At 37.2% G+C, this 7,353-nt stretch overlaps 2 non-coding genes across 2 annotated transcripts; one reads left to right on the forward strand and one right to left on the reverse strand.

The window, feature by feature from the left end:
- Positions 1–6,477: 6,477 nt before the first annotated feature.
- TRNAN-GUU lies at positions 6,478–6,551 on the reverse strand. The gene has a single exon. It is a non-coding gene; the product is annotated as a tRNA-Asn (tRNA).
- A 521-nt stretch (positions 6,552–7,072) lies between these two features.
- On the forward strand, positions 7,073–7,156 carry TRNAL-CAA. The gene has a single exon. It is a non-coding gene; the product is annotated as a tRNA-Leu (tRNA).
- The last annotated feature ends 197 nt before the right edge of the window (positions 7,157–7,353 follow it).

The raw sequence follows: 7,353 nt of genomic DNA on the forward strand, positions 1-7,353 counted from the left end.
AACTCTCCGATGAATATGGTACATTCTCGACTTGTTTAGATTTTGATCCCGATCGTAATTTGAGTATGATATCTGGTGTGTTGAGTTTAGTGATGATGAGTTGTGTTTAGTTAGGGAATATGGCCCGGCCAAAGTGGGGACATTTGAAGCAACTTCATGATCTTGTAAAGTCTATGGAGGAAGTTTTGACCTATGGTGATGTCAATCACACTGAATAGGACCACTTGACAATAGTAAGTATCTTTCTCTCCATCCCTATATATGTCATTTGGTGAGCGAAAGACGGGAGAGGGAGAGCGAAGCTTTCTCACTCTCGTCTCCATTCTCCGTTTAAACGAGAATTTTACCCTCTATTTGAGGCTGGTTCCCATAGGTGAAATAGACATACGGGATAGGAAGCTTTCCAACTCCCTTCCCCATTCTCCATTTAAACGAAAATTTCTCCTTCCATTTGAGGTAGATTCTTGTAACTTAAATGGACATCTCTAATCTAATTGTCACTTACAACATTTGTAACAGGCAACAAGTTACACCTACAAGGGGAATCAAGTTGTTTCTTTGAAAATGCAAAAAATGGTGACAGAGATATCACCTATGGAAACAGAACCTACAAAGTTCGTGGTTGATCAGTAAGCATTCTTCCTGATTGCAAAACTGAAGTTTACAACACTGCTGAGGTCAATATCTCATTCACTGACATTCATCTCTACCCTTAATAATGATCTCTAATATCATTTCTATGAATACTAGGTGAACATTCAAGAAACAATAAGGGAGAAGGTTTCAAACCAGGTGGCAAACTTCAAAGAGCCATTGCAATGGCAATGGAGAAACGAAAAAATAGAATTCGTATCACGTGAAGGTGAAGTTTCTGGATGTCCGATGACTGCCAATCGCCTTCTTGACAAAAAGGTTCTCATAGATGATTCCAGTGATTACTTGTGGTACATCACTAGGTAAATTTACTCTTTATCTTTTCTTTAATCCCTCTTCATTAATCTTAATCATACTGATTAGACTAATCCTACCTTCCGCTTCCATCTTACTAGATCTGATCCACCTTTTTGGCAAGAATGTAAAACTTTGTGTTAAGACCAATGGCCACATACTTCATGCATTCTTGAACGGCCACATACTTCATGCATTCTTGAACGGCCACATACTTCATGCATTCTTGAACGGGAGACATATTGGTAAACTCACTACTCTTAGATCATTTATGTTCATCAAATGACATGACAATTTGCTTCATAATTCAACTCCAGGATCACAACATGCTCAAAAGAACAAATATAGTTTCGTATTTGAGAAGAAAATAAGTGATCTATTGTATGGATTCAACCAAATTTCTCTACTAAGTGCCACATTGGATTGCTTGTAATTACATGAAAATTTGAATGGAATTTGAAAACTATCCTTCTCAAACTCTTCCATGAACTATCCTTCTCCAACTCTTCCATGCCAACCTGAGATTTTGAATTGATGAACAGAATTATGGAGCGCACTTTGAGAATATTGACGCAGGAGTTCATTGCCTAGTTGAATTGATTGTCGATGGAGAAACAATAAGGAATTTGTCAAGTGAATAACATTACAAGGTTGGTTTGGATGGTGAAAAGTCTGAATTTTTCAATCTCAATTGTCAATTAAGGGAGCCCTGGAACTATGGCAATCTCCCATTGAATCAGAATTTTGTTTGGTATAAGGTACTGAATCGTTTCTAATTTTGAAGTGTTCTTGTTAGTATAATGATTTGAAATGTTCGTAAGTTTATGATTGGTTGTTTGGTATAGTCCACTTTCCAAACTCCGAGCGGAAGTGAAGTAGTAATAGTGGATTTGATGGACATGGGGAAGGGTCATGCTTGGGTTAATGGACTCAGCATTGGAAGGTATTGGCCAAGTTATTTTTCTAATGAGAATGACTTCTCTTCAAATTGTGACTTCCGTGGGGCTACTAATTGTGGAAAGCCTACTCAAAGATGGTATATTCTTGAGGAGTTCTTAGATTTTGAACTCTCTATTAAACATCCTATAACTTTTAGCGTAAGTGAATGTCTGTTTTCTTTTTAACTTTCAGGTACCATATCCCAAGATCTTACATGAATTATGGGAAAGAAAATACACTGATTTTATTTGAAGAGTTTGGTGGGACGCCATTGGATATAGATATCCAAACAACGAGGATGAAAAAGGTATGTGCAATGCCTTATGCAAGAAGCACGTTGGAGCTATCGTGCCATGATCGAACCATCTCTAATATCAATTTTGTGAGCTTTGGGAACCCCATGGCAGTTGTGACAATTTCCAGAAGGGTTCCTGCGAGTCCTCCACTGCCTTATCAGTCATCAAGAAGGTATAAATCTCTTTTTGTTAAATGGATGACACTCTGGATTTTGGGTTTTTTTGTAATGAATTTGTTTGAATTTTGATTGAAATTACAGGCATGTCTTGGACAAAGGGAATGCTCCATTGATGTTTTAGAATAGAATCTTGGATCAACTGGTTGCAAGAAACGTAAGCGACTCGCTGTTCAAGTTACTTGTTAGAACATTTTGCTTTCTAGGTTTTTAGGTTTTTAGACTTGATATCATTTTCACTTTTGTGTTCTTCAAATTTGATACGACTTTCCATATTGTTTTAGGTTTAGGATGTTAGGCTTGTTAATATTTATTCTGTTCAAAGGTTATAGTAGTTTAGGTTTTTAGACTCGTTATAATTTTCCCTTTTATGTTCTTCAGATTTGATACAACTTTTCCTATTGTTTTAAGGTTAGGATGTTAGGTGTGTTAATATTTAGTCTGTTCAAAGGATTAATGGTTCATTCCTTCCATCACTGGCCTCTTTCTTCTTCTTCCCTTTCTTCTTCTCCCATACCCCAACAGTTCAATTAATTCCACATCATTAAGCCAGCACATTCGCAATTGAGCCAGCCAACAAATTCATAATAGAGCCACATCATTAAGCCAGATTCATACTAAAGCCACATCATTAAGAGATTCATAATAGAGCCACATCATTAAGCCACAGCCACGTCATTAAGCTAGCAGATTCATAATAGAGTCAAGCCAGCAGATTCATACTAAACCCACATCATTGCTAAAGTCACATCAAGCCGGCAGATCATAATAGAGTCACATCATTTGATGGTGTTGTTATAACAGATGCGGAAGCAATTTGGATTTTAGGCACTCTAAGTACATCAATTATAGTAAATTAGCTAGCATGTTCATATGCATTAAAATTCAAGGAGTTTGAGTACTAACCTTTTACAGTTCAAATTCCTTTTTCCTCACGAACCGGTTTCGAACCATCACTAATGTCTTCCCTACTATTCTCTGACCTTAGAACGGGGACAGGGACTATGGAATCTGGTGAGTGACTAAACTTGGAAAGGATTTAGTATATGTGAACAGAGAGTTTGTGAGGTTTTTCTCAAGGTTTTTGAAGAAACTTTCCATTTACCTTGATCACTCTATTTATAGAGTCACATGGACATGTTCATGCAATTTTGAAATTACCAAATTTTGACACTCAAGATTCCACTCAAATGTGTGGGATTATGTGGCAAGCATAAAGTTTGAGTTAACCAAATTTTGACACTCAAAATTTCACTCAAATTTGTCGGGTTTATTTGACAAGCATGCAAGTTTGATTAAACCAAATTTTGACACTCAATATTTCACTAACTCAAACATAAATTTTTCCAGGAAGTGAAGTCAACATTTTGACTTTCTCCATTTTAATTCAATATTTAGTTTAAATAATTAATTTCAAATTAAAGTAATATTAAACGATTAATTAAACAATTTAATTAATATTTAACATTAATTCAAATGTCAATCCCAATCAATTCCGACACACTTTGATTAAAATATCTAAATCTTATTTAAATAAATATCTCTGATTCTCACTTTTTGTTTAATTCCTAAATAAAACAAAAAAATGTGGTTACATATATCGTATATATTTAGCGCATATTCCCTAATTTGAATTTGAACACTTCGAACTCACTAGTCATACTATTGTATGCTTTAGTCCGATATGAGCTAGTAGGGGGACCTAATGGACCTATAAATCATGGGCTCCAACGATCCGAGATTAACCGGCTAAACTCATTAACCTTGTTACCAACATTCGTTAACTACTAGAACACTCCACTATAGCCTAATAGCTGCACCCTCTCACTATAGATATAGTTCTGTCCATTTGATATAACCATGATTAGTAAGTCAATCCTTCACAGGTTGTTCGTAACTAGAGCTGGGTCAATTTACCGTTTTACCCCTGAAGTTACTCCTTGTTCCTTATGTTCCACTGATCCTCTAATGAACAATTGGTTTGTGGTCCAACCAGTAAACCAAATCTCTCTCAGGCCAATGAGAGGGTAGGGTCCCTTGTTCAAGACCTAGAGTCAGTATTTAAGGGAACAACCTCTCTACTATCCCTAAAAGTGGGTAGGAGTGAAGTCCATCTTGCACCCTATGTTCCCAGCTATTCACCCAGTCTTACCCCTTAAATGGGAGGCTGATTGAATCGGCGAACTCGGGCCACTCTCACCCATGCAAATCTAAGGATAATTTCGGGCCACTCTCACCCATGCAAATCTAAGGATAATTTCGAATAAACAGGAGTTCATAGTTAGCTCAGGATTAAGATCGAGTTACCTAGGTCATCGAATGAAAAAATCAGTCACAACAGTAAACGACATTATAAAGTGAGAGTGATTTTCTTTATGGTTCGATCTTATGCAACACTCATTGCATAGGACGCCCCCACTCACATGTTTCCACATGTACAATTTAGTGATCACATTGTTTATATTATATATAAAAGTAGGCCGCATCTATAGTGTCCCCAGAATAAGGTACTCAGCCTTATCCCTGTACTATAGATCATTTTGACTATAAACTTGAACTTGATCTACTCTTATGTCTCTACATATAGTTCAAGTAATCATACTATAGCCAGAGTGTTCTTCGTTTATTGGGTTTAGATTAATGATCGTAAAATTTACTTTATTCAATAACAATCTTTATTGAATAAACATCAATAATAACTTTATTGAAAATAGAATATGTTTTTGTTTACAAACTATGAGTTTTAGGACATAAAATCCAACAGTTTCTCCCCTCAATTTCTTCATGAAACTTAAAGACGGTGTTATAAGGAAGAGCTAGGAATGATTTCATACATTCTCCTAGATTGTAGCCTAAGATATTCGCTTCCAAAGTTCGTCCAAAATATGATTTCTTGCCGAAGCGAAAACAGAGGATTTCTTATTGAGTATCCGATTCTAGGGATTTTCAAGGCTCGATTTCTTCACGAAACCTCTTCCTTATTCTTTCCAAAAGCAACATGAATTAGTTTGGAGGAACCAAGTTGAGTGTGTGTCCCCAATTTTGGAGAATAATCCTCAGTCTGCAAGTTAGCGAAATGCCAAAAAATCGATCTCTTGGGTAGCTTGTTCTACAACGTTTCAGCACTCGATTCCTTCATCAAAGTTACTCAAATTCATCTTTCGAATCTAAAGAAATTCTTAATTTGAAGGAAAAGGGACCGTAGATAAGAATACGAAACTTACCCCCAATTTGAGACCAAAATAGATTTTCTTCAATTGGGCACGTTCCTAAGGTTATTTCTCTTTGAGGCCTTCTATAGAAACATTCCTTGAAGGTGTAGAAAGTTACTGGGATCGTCCTAACTCGATGAATTCTTGTGTATCCTCGGATCGGATATTTTAGTTTTCCTTAAAGCTCTTTAATGGCGGATTGGATTGGGGGAATGATTTCTAGGCACTTTCAGCACTCTATTCCTTCATAGAACTTATGGGTAATCATGTTTACAAACTATAAGAATAGGTTTGAAAGGAAATAGTTGGGAATTGCTCTCAAATTTGGAAGAAACCCGAGAGTAGGAGACCTAAAATCTAAATGCTTATTGCCTACGATTTGGAGCTCGAACTTGCTCGATTCTTGTTCCAAACTATTCCCCAACTTCAAACTTTACAGGGGAAGCTTCAACCAACATTGAGAGCTCCAGAATCGTTGTGAATTGGAGGTTAGATTTTTTGTAAAATCGGTCGGAAATATCATCTCCAATCAATGAGCTACCGACCTTGGTTTTGAATCCTAGTCGTTGGATGTGATAATCAATAAGTGTTCTAGAATATATCCAACTTGGGAGGATATCCAACGGCTAAGAGTCGATATTCGATGGATTTTGTGCAAGTAGTTAGGATGGTTGAGTGCTCTAAGGCGCAAGACTCAAGTTTTGGTCCTCATAAGAGGGCGTGGGTTCAAATCCCACTTCTAACATCCATATTATTGTTAGGCAAAATGTGAGCCGAAGTGGATAATATCTACAACCATTATGTGATGATGGGCTTGGGTTGAAAGAATATAAATTGAACTCACCGGTGTTTTTTAAAAGTGTCAAAACATGATTTTGGTTAGTTCTCGTACACAAGACAATCACATGCTAGAAGGTGGGCTTGAACCTCCAACCTTATGGTTAACAACCACATGCTCTAACCAACTGAGCTATTCCAACCAATCATTTTGTTACAATCCAAGACCACTATTAGTTGATATTGTCTACTTTCGTTCGTTGCGTCTCGTTATCTCTCTCACGGTTTTAAACCACATCCACTAGGGAGAGGTTTTCAGATTCTTATAAGAAATGTTTCTTCACCTCTCTAATCGATGTGGGATCTCACTATTGATCTCTTCTGAGGGCTAAGTGTCCTCACTGGCACATCGCCTAGTGACTAGCTCTGATGTCATTTGTAAAAGTCCAAGGTCACTGCTAGCAGACATTGTCCATTTTTGTCATTGGGTATTGGTATGAGCCTCACAGTTTTAAAACGCGCCTATTAGGGAGAGGTTTTCGCACCCTTATTAAGATTGTTTCCTTCCTCTCTCCAACAGCTAGTAGATATTATCTATTTTAATCCGTTACGTATCGTCGTCAGCCTCACAGTTGTAAAATGCGTCTACTAGGGAGACGTTTACACACACATATACAGAATGCTAAATCCCCTCTCAAACCAATCCTGGAATGCACAATAAGCAGTCAGGATGGTCGAGTGGTCTAAGGCGCCAGACTCAAGTTTTGGTCCTCGTAAGAGGGCGTGGGTTCAAATCCCACTTCTGACATCCATATTATTGTTAGGCAAAACGCGAGCCAAAGTGGATAATATCTACTACCATTATGTGATTGATGTGATGGGTCAAAAGAATGAAACTTTGTACCATTCATGGATATCACATTTCAACTTTTCAAAGTTAAGAAATGGAGGGCGTGGAATCAAATCCCACTTCTGACATCCATATTATTGTTAGGCAAAACGCGA

This window comes from Cucurbita pepo, chromosome LG16 (assembly GCF_002806865.2).
Source record: "Cucurbita pepo subsp. pepo cultivar mu-cu-16 chromosome LG16, ASM280686v2, whole genome shotgun sequence".
Lineage (NCBI taxonomy): Eukaryota > Viridiplantae > Streptophyta > Magnoliopsida > Cucurbitales > Cucurbitaceae > Cucurbita > Cucurbita pepo.